At 43.9% G+C, this 13,004-nt stretch overlaps 2 protein-coding genes across 2 annotated transcripts in view; both read right to left on the bottom strand.

Moving 5' to 3' along the window:
- Positions 1-13,004, bottom strand: part of LOC132867674 (zinc finger protein 585A-like) — a 1,308,017-nt gene that overhangs the window by 31,144 nt on the left and 1,263,869 nt on the right. The window lies entirely within an intron of this gene.
- Positions 1-13,004, bottom strand: part of LOC132867720 (histone-lysine N-methyltransferase PRDM7-like) — a 122,531-nt gene that overhangs the window by 29,726 nt on the left and 79,801 nt on the right. The window lies entirely within an intron of this gene.

Genomic DNA, 13,004 nt, shown 5'->3' with positions numbered 1-13,004 from the left:
GAAAGTAACGTGCCCAACACTGATTAAATGCCAGTCCATGTACATGTGACTTACTTTTCACAATGAGAATGCCTAGGCGATCACCTTACATAACATTGCATTACATTTAGCGGTTATTGTTTATACAAAGCTACTGAAAAAAGGACAGATTCAGCAGCATACAAAATGTGGGGGCATACAGGGTTAATCAGGGTTAGTATATATGAGAGTTTTTTTCTTTGTTGTTTGTTTTGTTTTAAACGGGGTAAAGCCTTTACAAAAAAGCGAGTGCCTAGCCGCTCGAACCACTTCATGAGGATGGGAGTGAGTGCGACAGGGCAGTAGTCATTGAAGCAGGAGGGAGACGGCTTCTTCGGGACTGGGATGATGGTGGTGGCTTTGAGGCACATGGGGACAACAGCCTGGCTCAACGAGATGTTGAAGATGTCTGTAAAGACATCTGTGAGCTCCTCGGCACAGTCTCTCAGGACATGACCAGGAATGTTATCATCAGGACCCGGGGCTTTTTGTGCATTTGTCGTCCTGAGAGCTCTCCTCACACTGTCTGGGGACAGCGTCAACACCTGGTTGCCGGGAGGTGGCGGGGTCCTCTGTGCCGTGGTGCTGTTGTCTGTCTCAAAGCGAGTGAAGAAGTCATTCAACTGATTCAGCAGAGACGTGGAGTTGTCACAGGTCTGCGGCGAGGGCTTGTAGTCTGTGATGGTCTGAATCCCCCGCCACAGGTTCCTGGTGTCTCTGCTGTCATTGAAATGCTCAGCAATGCTGGAAGGCAAAACGCAGGAAGGGCCTGTGTTCTGGGCAGATTGGGACATGGAAATACGTGTCCTTTAGGTCCAGAGATGTGAACCACTCCCCCTGCTGGATGGACTGCATCACCACTCGTGTGGACCATCTTGAATGGCAGCACCTTGAGATATCGGTTCAAGGGCCTGAGGTCGAGAACAGGCCGATGACCGCCGTCTTTTTTGGGAACAATAAAATACTTGGAGTAGAACCCAGTGAGCTGTGCGTTGGGCGGTACTTCTGAGATGGCCCCTTTTAGAAGTAACTCTTGAGCCTCCTTGATGAGTATGGACATCAAAGCTGGGTCTTTTATGGATGTTACCCTGACCCCTGAAAACGTCACCATCAAAATTGCAATCGGTAGCTGCGAGCCACCGTAGCCACGACCCAAGGGTCTGGCCCTCCCAGGAGGGCCGTGACAGCTGGGAAGGACAATCGATGGGCGACCCAAGACTCCTATGCAGGACCACCACCACAGCCTGCACCCCTGCCTGTGCCCCGCTGCAGTCCTTTTCTTCCCCTGGGTCGGGGATTTGGGGCCGTACTTCGGTCGGATGCACGAAATCCCCAGTCCCGTGGGGCCACCAGGTTGTTGCCTGCCGGAGGAGGCCGGGTGAGCTGCTGCAGCCTATTCCTACCCATAGGCGCCCGGTTGGCAGTTGAAGCCGATTTACGGCACACACGCTGGACAGCTTCCCTAGATGCCACAGTGCGCTCAGCGCGATCAAGCACCTCCTGGGATCCTGGGTGAAAGACATGTCCAGGCACCACAGGGAGGCTCTGCAGCTCCTGCTTGATGACTTCCGGCAGGGAGGTTTGCGCCAGCCAAACCTGTCTGCGGTACAGCACCGCAGAGGCCATAGCGTCCCCCACGTCTTGTGTCAGCTGGGAGTGGGAAGAAAGAGCTGCGTCCGCCAGGGCCCTGGTGTCCTGATCGTCTGGGCTCAGTGTCTTCCATAGAGCTGCCAGGGTGATGGCTAGAGTGTTACCCATTCGGGCCGCTCGTGCCGATGCATTAAAAGAGCGAGTGGCCAGGCGGTCTGTCTTGGCATACTCCTTATGCGGGCAACGTGGATTGGGGGATACGCGTGCAAGGCCCAGGGACATCAATGTGGCCATTGATGGCTCAACTGGTGGCATGTCCCCCAGTCCAGTCTCAACCGGGTAACCAGCTGTTGCCAGCTGGCGGCAGTCTGTATGAAACCAGGGGCGTTGCGACGACTTACCCAATGTTGACTTGAGCATTGCTGCGTAATCATCCACCACAGGTATAGGAGGTGGTGGGGTAGTGTGAGAGACGCCCTCCCAAACTCCTCCCAAAGGAGCCAGGGCAGGTGCAGGCACCTGAAGGCCCAGAACCTTGGCAGCGCTCAGCACCCATGACACCAGGGAGCTGGCAGGGGCCTCTTCCGTTCCTGTGGAGCAGTCAGCCGGCTCTGCAGAGCCAGAATGCAGGTCTCCCCCGAGGCCATCCCTACATGTTATGTTGTCCATCACTGTGTGGGGAGCATAGAGGGATAGCACATCCACATCGCCCTGCCGATCCTACTCACCATAACTCTCAGGCCTGGATGAGAGGGTACCCCCCTGGCTCGGGGGCAGGGAAGTAGATGACGAGCTCTGGTGACCTTCCAGCCTGTCCATCCTCTGTGACAGAGCCTGGAGAACCGAGAGGATCTGGAGCAACTCCGTGTTACCACTCTCCATCACCGTAGCTGAGGCAGGGTGCTTAGCAGGTCTGGGTGCCTCTCTTTGGGCAGACCTGTGGGGGGACTCCTGCTGCCAGTCACGTGAATGCTTGCATTTGTGCTTATGCCCATGCTTACTGGAGAGGGACGGCTGGTCGGGGGAGCGTCACCTCTCTCTCTGGCTCTCGCGCACATGGCCGCCCACCTGGCTGGCCCAGCGCTGTCTTTCCCCCCTGGAGAGGTCGCAGGATGTGCTGCAGGGGTTGTCCACATCCTCCAGCACGTGGGCAGCTCCAAGGCACATTGGACACTCCCTGTGCCCATCTCTGGAACTCATTGAGGCCCTGCAAATCCTGCAGTAGTGGGAAGCCATCGTAGCCACACAGAGGCCTAGGCAGTCTGGAGTCCTCCTCGAGTAGTCCACCAAGGTATTATGGTGACCCGCACCAGTGCGCAAACGCACTTAGCAGGCGCACACTAGCCCCACTGGCTGCGAACAGCGGTATAGGGTATGCCACAGGATCACGATGGTGGCCCGCACCAGCGCACGAATGCACTTAGCGGGCGCACACTAGCCCCACCAGTTGCAAACAGGGGTATAGGGCGTGGCAGAGGAGGGCGTTGCAGAGGAGCACTGTCGCAGTCTGCACCTGAATGCACCTGATGGAAATAGGAAAAGCACAGCACACAGTATTATGATGGCCTGCACCAGCGCACAAATGTACTTAGCAGGTGCACACTAGTCCCACCAGCTGCGAACAGCGGTATAGGGTATGCCACAGGATCACGATGGTGGCCCGCACCAGCGCACGAATGCACTTAACGGGCGCACACTAGCCCCACCAGTTGCGAACAGGGGTATAGGGTGTGGCAGAGGAGGGCATTGCAAAGGAGCACTGTCGCAGCCTGCGCCTGAATGCATCTGATGGAAACAGGAAAAACACAGCACACAGTATTATGATGGCCTGCACCAGCACACGAATGCGCTTAGCGGGCGCACACTAGCCCCACCAGCTGCAGACAGGGGTATAGGGTGTGGCACGGGAACACTGCTGAGGCCTGCACAGCGTGCAAACGCACCTAGCAGGCTACACCAGTGAACAACAACAACAAAAAATAGGCACAACACAATAGCAAGAGTATATTACAAATCCAAACAATTCAATGCATTATGATAACTAGACCCTAAGACTATTGAAATTGAACAAGTACATCGTAACGGCCCCTTCATAAGGGATTCTCCTCGACCGAGGAAGATAGTTGTCAAACTGTTGCATTTTAAGGACAAGCAGCTCATCCTGAGTAAAGCCAGATCTCATCTGAAGAACACTACCATCTTCATCAACAAGGATTTCTCAGAAAAAGTCAGGAAACGACAAGCTGAACTGGTACCCGAGATGAAGGCGGCAAGACAACGTGGTGACTACGCGGTGATTAATTATAATAAACTCGTAATTAGAAAGAAAAATGACATCCAATAAAATCTATTTCTGATACTCTTACTTAGCATTTTTGTGTAATGATGTATATAATTTAACTATGGCTATGTGAAATACATCTCTACAAACAGGAAAACAAGGATCCCAAACTACATGTTCAAACACATTTGAGGATGTTAACCTGATGTTCAATCCTTTTTCGTTAAACAATGAAAGCAAAAATGAATCAAAATACACAGATGATTGGGACCCTGACGTAAACCTTTTCAGAAATTCTACGAACAATTTATGCCAGTATTATTCTGAAAATTAATTTAAGAATTTTTGCAAAAACTGTCTTACGCCATTTCAACTTTTTCAATGTTACATCTTAATATTAGGAGCCTTCCACAGAATTATGATAACTTCACTCACTACTTATCAATGCATGATTTTTCGGTCATTGGCCTAACTGAAACCTGGCTTAATGATTCTATATCACATTTTTATGACATACTGAACTATGTTTCATTACACTGTTGCAGATTAAAAAGAATAGGTGGAGGAGTCTCTATCTTAATACATCAGAGCCTTGAATTCATTGAACGAAAGGATCTCGTCATTCAGTCTGAGGAAGATATGATTGAATCTCTCTTTGTAGAAATACATCCATCCTCCTCTGGAATGGGAAAAGGTTTTCTATTAGGTTGCATATACCAACCCAATACTGATATCAAGAACTTTATAAGTAACTTTATGACAACTCTAGATGCAATTAATAAAGAAGGTAAAAACTGTTATATGCTTGGTGATTTTAATATAGATCTCTTAAAACATGAAAGCCACTCATTAACTGCAGACTTTCTGAACACTCTGTATTCGTGCACATTTTACCCTATAATAACTAAGCCGTCTAGAATAACAAATAGATCGGCTTCATTGATAGACAACATCATGACAAATTCTATGATTAATTCTCACTCATCAGGTCTTCTTGTTACAGACATATCAGCTCACCTACCTGTATTTTATATCACTAAACTCAGTAGAGGAAATGGAACAGCAAAATGTCAACAACGCAGTTACCGAAGTTTCAATCAAGGCAATATCGATACATTTAAAGCTGTCTTATCAAAAGAAAGCTGGGAATCCATGTATTATAACACTGAGCCAAATTCTTCTTACTGTAATTTTCTTCAGATTTTTTAATTCTCATTTTGAAAAATGCTTCCCTCTGAAAACTATTTCAACAAAAAGGAACTTGGAGAACAATATTAAAGCTTGGTTTACAAAAGGATTACACAAGTCTTCTAATATGAAAAATAAGCTTTACAGGAAGTATTTAAAGAACCCTACACCGACAACATTACAAAAATACAAAATGTATAGAAATACATTTAATTTTTTTATTCGTATGTCTAAGAGGCAATACTATCAGGGTAGGTTTGTAACAGCATCAACTAATATATGTAATACTTAGAAACTCATAAATGAACTTCTCAATAGAAAAAGGGCAGCTTCTACTCTTCCTTTTAAGTTTTTTGACGGGAAAGGTGAAATGTCAAATCAACAAGTCATAGTCAATAAATTTAATGATTTTTTTGTGAATATCGGCCCTTCTTTGGCAAAAAAAAAATAGATAAGACTAACCGTTCCCCATTATCATACCTATCGAATGATTATCTACTAGGGGTCAACCGATAATCGGCCTGGCCGATATATCGGGCCGATATTCTGCATTTTTAGGGTTATCGGTATCGGCCATAATTTCCACCGATATGCCGATAACATGCCTTTTTGCAGCCATTTCGTTCCTAACGCGACTGTCACTGCACGTCCTTTCCTGTACTCGCCTCTCTGAGTTCAAGAACACGGTCCCACCCACCACAACATCTGATTTGTTTGGCACAAGAGATATAGCCAATCGACACGTGTAGCTAAACGTTGTGAACTGTTTCAAGGCGGCCATACGGGCACTCGGGCAGAAGCGGCACATGGGATACAGCCAATCAACATGTGTAGCTAAACGCTGTGAACTGTTTCAAGGTGGCCGTATGGGCACTCGGGCAGAAGCAGATCCCACTTCAAGGTAAGGACGCTGCTTTTGCCGCAATAAATCACAAACACACAAGTTGCAAAAGCACAACATCATTATATGTTTACATTCTTCATCTAGGGCGGCACGGTGGTGTAGTGGTTAGCGCTGTCGCCTCACAGCAAGAAGGTCCGGGTTCGATCCCGTGGCCGGCGAGGGCCTTTCTGTGCGGAGTTTGCATGTTCTCCCCGTGTCCGTGTGGGTTTCCTCTGGGTGCTCTGGTTTCCCCCACAGTCCAAAGACATGCAGGTTAGGTTAACTGGTGACTCTAAATTGACCATAGATGTGAATGGTTGTCTGTGTCTATGTGTCAGACCTGTGATGACCTGGCGACTTGTCCAGGGTGTACCCCGCCTTTCGCCCGTAGTCAGCTGGGATAGGCTCCAGCTTGCCTGCGACCCTTAAGAAGGATAAAGCGGCTAGAGATAATGAGATGAGATGAGATTCTTCATCTACTACTCGTTAAAATTGTCCATTTGCATCTGTGTAGCCAGGCAAACTTAGCTTACGGAAGGAAGCACTTGAATTAGCCTACAACCAACTAGTCTCACTGAAACTACATGTAATGCTTCCTTCACTACAATATAATCCTCCTAAATTGGGAATATTAGGCTTGGGCATTAAAAGCATTAGAATGTAGATGGTTACTTGTTGTTACATAATAGAGAGTGATAGCCTACTTTATGTTTGATTTTACTTTTTAAAAAATGCTGCAGGCAGCTCCCTACACTTGATTTGTTATTTAAAAACTACTTGAAGTTGGTAAGTCTTACTTAGTTCTTAGTGTAAAAGAATCCAGAGTGTATTTTCATTTATTTTCCACTGAAAATGGTGAGCTGTAATATAGTAGGGAGTGATTTATTTTTTTTATTGGTGAATATTTATTTTATTATTATTTTATTTCTCATTTTATTCTAACTAATGTTTGACTTTATTGTACAAATGCCGCTGGCATCTCCCTGCACAAAATTTCATGTTCAATTTTACAATTAAACATGCATTTCATGGATATGAAGGTCTGTGTCAGTGTGTGCTATGTTTAGCTATTTTAAGTTCGTTTCTTAAGACAAGGATTTTTAAGATGTTACCTTGTTGACAGTTTCGGCGAGAATCTTCCGCCTTCTTCAAAACAGTCACCAGATGTCGAGTGGTGACGTGCCTTATCAGCTGATGTTACGCTACGGAGGCGTGAACGTCCCACCCAATTTGACAGGTAGTTCACGCCTCCTGCTGTCAGGTCGCTCCCCCAGGACTGCGCTCCAGGTGTGTGACAGTGCGTACGCTCCCTCATCCCAGTTCATCGTCCTCTGCGCCCGCTTGCGTATCTCCACTGCCTCTAAAATCAAACGCTGGTATCTATTTTCTTCAGCGCGAATGACTCTGGCCTCTTCCCAATTCCCAATATGATTATGTCGTTTGCAGTGGTCTGATATGGCTGATTTTAAGTTTTCTTGGTTTGCTTTTTCTTTTTCGGATCTTGTGAGTCTTTTTGTTGTTTCTTTTTCACATTCTATTTGGTGTTCTTTCCTACGAGTATGGAAGCATCTGCCCGTTTCACCAATATAGACTTTATTACATGAACGGCAAGGGATTTCATAGATGACGTTGCATTTATTGTCCAGTTTTATTTTGTCTTTGGGGTGAACTAGCAGCTGTCGGAGGTTCTTGTATGGTTTGACCGGGGTGTTGATATGGTATTTCCTCATGGATCGTTGGATGCGTTCTGTAACTCCTTTTATGTATGGTAGTGTGACAAAGCCCCGGTTTGTTTTTTTCCTTTATTTGTGTCTGTAATTACCCTTTTCGGATTGCCCACAGTGGATATTGGCAGTTTTTTAATGCCTGTTGGATGTGTTGTTCCTCCTCCTGTCTGTCTTTCTCCTCCGTGATGTTCTGTGTTCGGTCATATAGTGTTCTGATTACTGACATTTTGTGTGCGATGGGATGTTCAGATGTCCAGAGAAGATATTGGTCGGTGTGTGTAGGTTTTCTGTATGTTGTAATTCTAATGTTACCTTCTTCTGTGTGGTGTATTTTTAGGTCCAAAAAAGCTATTGTCTTGTCCGTTTCCTCTTCGTGTGTGAATTTGATTTTACCTGTCTTGTCTATGGAGTTTAGATGATCCGTGAGTTGTTGTGTGTGGCCTGTTTTGGTTATTTCAAGAATGTCATCAACGTATCTTTTCCAGAAAATGGGTTTGCAGTCGTCTGGTGCTGTTTCTATGGCTCGGGTTTCCAGATCCTCCATAAAAAAGTTGCATAGAGTGGCAGATAGCGGGTCCCCCATTGCAAATCCCTCTTTTTGTCTGTAAATTGTACCTCTGAATTGGAAATATGTGGAAGTGGAAATGAAATGCAAAAGTTTTGTTATGTCCTGTGCTGTAAGTTTTGTGCGTTTTTTCAGGGTTCTGTCTGCTTTTAACTGCTTTTCTACTATGTTGAGTGTGTTTGTGACCGGTGTTTTTGTAAAGAGGGATATGACGTCATGTGATACAAAGATTTCATCCTTTTTCATCTTGATTTCCTTTAGTTCTTTCGCCAGTTGTTTTGAGTTTTTGCAGTGGTATTCCGTGAGTCCGAGGAGTGGTTTAATTATGTCTGCCAGTGTCTTAGAAAGGTTGTAAGTAACTGATCCTATACTGTCTACTATGGGTCTTAGTGGTGCTCCGGGTTTATGAATTTTCGGTGTGCCGTATATCCGGGGGGTGATGTCTGCTATGGGGATGAGGTGGTTGTATGTTTGTTTATCGATTTTGTTGTCATCCATTAACGGTTTGAGTAATAGTTTTAGTCTTTTTTTCTTTTCCTCCGTCGGGTCTTTTTTGAGTATTTCATATGTGTTTGGGTCCGTGAGCATTTCATTCATTTGTTTTTCATATTGAATAGTGTCCAGGATAACCGTGGTCCTCCCTTTATCAGCCGGTAGTATTGTTATTTTCTTGTTCTTTGTGAGTGTTCTGATGGCTTCCATTTCCTGTTTAGTTGTGTTTCTGGGTGGCGGTTTAGCTGAGGTGAGGATGCCTGCTATTTCATTCCTTAATGCTGCCTTCTGTCCTTGGTCCTGTATCATGTTGCATGCTAGTTTCGTAGCCAATATGAATTCTTCATGCGGGATTTTATTTGGTGTAATGGCATAGTTTAGTCCCCGTGAGAGTATAATGCATTCTGCTGTTGTTAGTGTGTGTTTAGACAGGTTGCAAATCCATTTTTCATTTATTTGCTTGTCCTTGCATTTATTTTGTTTCTTTTTGATAAGCCTATTTAGTTTTTTAATATGTTTAAAATGTTTTTGAGAACTCTTGTTCTTGTATTATATTCAGATGTTCTTCCATATTTTTTTCCATGTCACTGCTGAGTTTGAACCGGCATTTGAAATCTTGTGTTCTTTGTGCTATTTCTGTATTTAAATTGTTGATTTTGTTTGTCGTGCATCTAATTCTTTCTCTTACCAGTGTCATTCGCGCTTTTTCGATGGTCCTTTCCGCGTTTCTTGTTGGAATTGGATTTTTTATGTAGAGGCTTGCTGGAATGATGCCTTCATCCCAGCAGCAGAGATTGAAATGGAGATGGTTTTTTTGTCGCGCCAGTTTTTTCTTTAGCTTTTCCAGGTAGCATACCTCTTTGGCACAATCTTCTCCATAACTTATTTTTAATATGTAGTAGAAGTTCATTATGTCTAACTATTAAAGCTATTTTAAGTTTGTTTCTTAAGACAAGGATTTTTAAGATGTTACCTTGTTGACAGTTTCGGCGAGAATCTTCCGCCTTCTTCAAAACAGTCACCAGATGTCAAGTGGTGACGTGCCTTATCAGCTGATGTTACGCTACGGAGGCGTGAATGTCCCGCCCAATTTGACAGGTAGTTCACGCCTCCTGCTGTCAGGTCGCTCCCCCAGGACTGCGCTCCAGGTGTGTGACAGCGCGTACGCTCCCTCATCCCGGTTCATCGTCCTCTGCGCCCGCTTGCGTATCTCCACTGCCTCTAAAATCCAACGCTGGTATCAGAACACTATACGACCGAACACAGAACATCACGGAGGAGAAAGACAGACAGGAGGAGGAACAACACATCCAACAGGCATTAAAAAACTGCCAATATCCACTGTGGGCAATCCGAAAAGGGAAATTACAGACACAAATAAAGGAAAAAAACAAACAAACAAGAAAAAACACTGAAAAAAGAAACCGGGGCTTTGTCACACTACCATACATAAAAGGAGTTACAGAACGCATCCAACGATCCATGAGGAAATACCATATCAACACCCCGGTCAAACCATACAAGAACCTCTGACAGATGCTAGTTCACCCCAAAGACAAAATAAAACTGGACAATAAATGCAACGTCATCTATGAAATCCCTTGCCGCTCATGTAATAAAGTCTATATTGGTGAAACGGGCAGATGCTTCCATACTCGTAGGAAAGAACACCAAATAGAATGTAAAAAAGAAACAACAAAAAGACTCACAAGATCCGAAAAAGAAAAAGCAAACCAAGAAAACTTAAAATCAGCCATATCAGACCACTGCAGACGACATAATCATATAATGAATTGGGAAGAGGCCAGAGTCATTCGCGCTGAAGAAAATAGATACCAGCGTTTGATTTTAGAGGCAGTGGAGATACGCAAGCGGGCGCAGAGGACGATGAACTGGGATGAGGGAGCGTACGCACTGTCACACACCTGGAGCGCAGTCCTGGGGGAGCGACCTGACAGCAGGAGGCGTGAACTACCTGTCAAATTGGGTGGGACGTTCACGCCTCCGTAGCGTAACATCAGCTGATAAGGCACGTCACCACTCGACATCTGGTGACTGTTTTGAAGAAGGCGGAAGATTCTCGCCGAAACTGTCAACAAGGTAACATCTTAAAAATCCTTGTCTTAAGAAACGAACTTAAAATAGCTTTAATAGTTAGACATAATGAACTTCCACTACATATGTGCTATGTTTAATTTCATGTGAATTATAATGTTTACATTTATCAGTTGCACATATCGGTTATCGGCATCCCAATTCCATAATAATCGGTATCGGCCCTGAAAAAAACATATCGGTCGATCCCTATTATCTACCCATCAGCTTTTTCAAAGCGCCCAGCACAACAGAAATTCATGAGATAATTATCAATCTAAAAAACATTGCACCTGGTAAGGATGAAATCAAAGCTTCATTACTAAAACAGATCGTTTCAGAAATTCTAGAATCCATTACACGTCTTCAAAACATCCCTTGAAACTGGAAAAGTGCCTTCTGAGTTAAAAGTAGCCAAGGTAACTCCAGTCTATAAATCTGGCGACCAGGGGCAATTCTAGCATCTGATCTTTGGGGGTGCTTAGTCCCCAGAGCTGACAGAGGCACCTGGCTTGAACGACAGTGTTTCCACGTTTATTCCGCATTTAGACTAGACTTAACTAGACAAGAAGACTAGACAAGACAAGACTAGACTTATGCAATGTTTTAACAGAAGCTGACCCAATAAACTATGATATCTACACATTTACAACCAGTGACACAAATATTTACATTATATTTTTAATTAAACAAGACCTACTACTGCATTTGTAATGTTGGAGCTATTCATTTTGAACAGTGGTAATTGTTAATTAATGTGTTATTGTGTATTGTATAATAATAGTGTGTATTATTATGATTTTACATTAGTTTACATTAGTTTATATTTTTTGTTATATTTGTTATATTTTGGTAGTGTTCTTTTGATAGTCATTTGTTTAATTGCTTGCTTCGTGCATGTACGTTTCAGATATAGTGCTATACGTATATATACGTTTCAGACAATGACCAGGGTTTGGATTTGTGAATGATAAGCAAACGTAAACGCTATGTTACATTAAATAAAATTGACTAACACACGGTGATCTAGCACCGTAGCACTTGTACAGCTCTGCACAAAAGTATCTCGATATGGATGATAAATGTCGTTTTTATCATTCTGTTCATAGACCAGGGAACATCAATATTGCATTATGCATATTATTGTGTTGTGTTTAACAATTGTAACTCCAGTCCGTACCTTCACATCTCGCTATGCCAGTAATACTCAGGTGCTACTTCGAGTTCCTCATCGGCGTGGAATCCAGTTAAAAAAAAAACACCATGTCGTAGCAAGCACTCGCGCGGACAGGCAACCCAATCAGAGGGGACGCAAGGAGGAGAGGTATTTTACTGGTCATAGAACTATCACGTAACAGGTGAATTCAAGAACACACACACGCCCGCGCACACATTCACTGCGCAGTGCACAAGGGCACTTATTTCTGAAGATTACGTCCAAAAGCAGTGTTTTTGAGGGTGCTGAGCTAGGGGGTGCTGAGCTCGTTTTTGGGGGTGCTTGAGCACCCCCCAAAATAGGCTAAACACGCCCCTGCTGGAGACCCCTGTGTGTTCACCAATTATTGACCCATATCAATCTTACCGGCATTTTCTAAAATTTTAGAAAAAGTAGTGTACAAAAGAACTTTGAAGCACCTAGAAATTAATAACATTCTATATTTACATCAATATGCATTTCGGAAAAATTATTCAACATATATGGCCCTTTTACAGCTCATAGATAAAATTACTTCAGCCCTGGAAAATAACGAATTTACCGTCGGAATTTTTCTCGACTTATCTAAAGCTTTTGATACTGTAGATCACAATATACTACTCGATAAACTAAACTCCTTTGGTTTTAAAGGTTTTGCCTTCCAATGGTTAAAAGATTATCTGTCATATCGAAAGCAATATGTTTTTAGTAATAGTTTTGTCTCATCCCATAAAACTAACATGTGGAGTCCCTCAAGGATCCATACTTGGTCCTCTTTTGTTCTTGATTTATGTGAATGACCTCACCTTGGTATCAGACAAACTCTTTACATTACTATTTGCAGACAATACTAATCTATTCATGTCTCAAATTTTGATACACTTATAATAACGATAAATGATGAACTAGGCAATCAATCACTGGTTCAAGGCAAATAAGTTGTCCATCAATATAGATAAAACAAATTTCAT

This window comes from Neoarius graeffei, chromosome 19 (assembly GCF_027579695.1).
Source record: "Neoarius graeffei isolate fNeoGra1 chromosome 19, fNeoGra1.pri, whole genome shotgun sequence".
Classification (NCBI taxonomy): Eukaryota; Metazoa; Chordata; class Actinopteri; order Siluriformes; family Ariidae; genus Neoarius; species Neoarius graeffei.
This window is presented reverse-complemented; position numbering and strand designations above follow the sequence as displayed.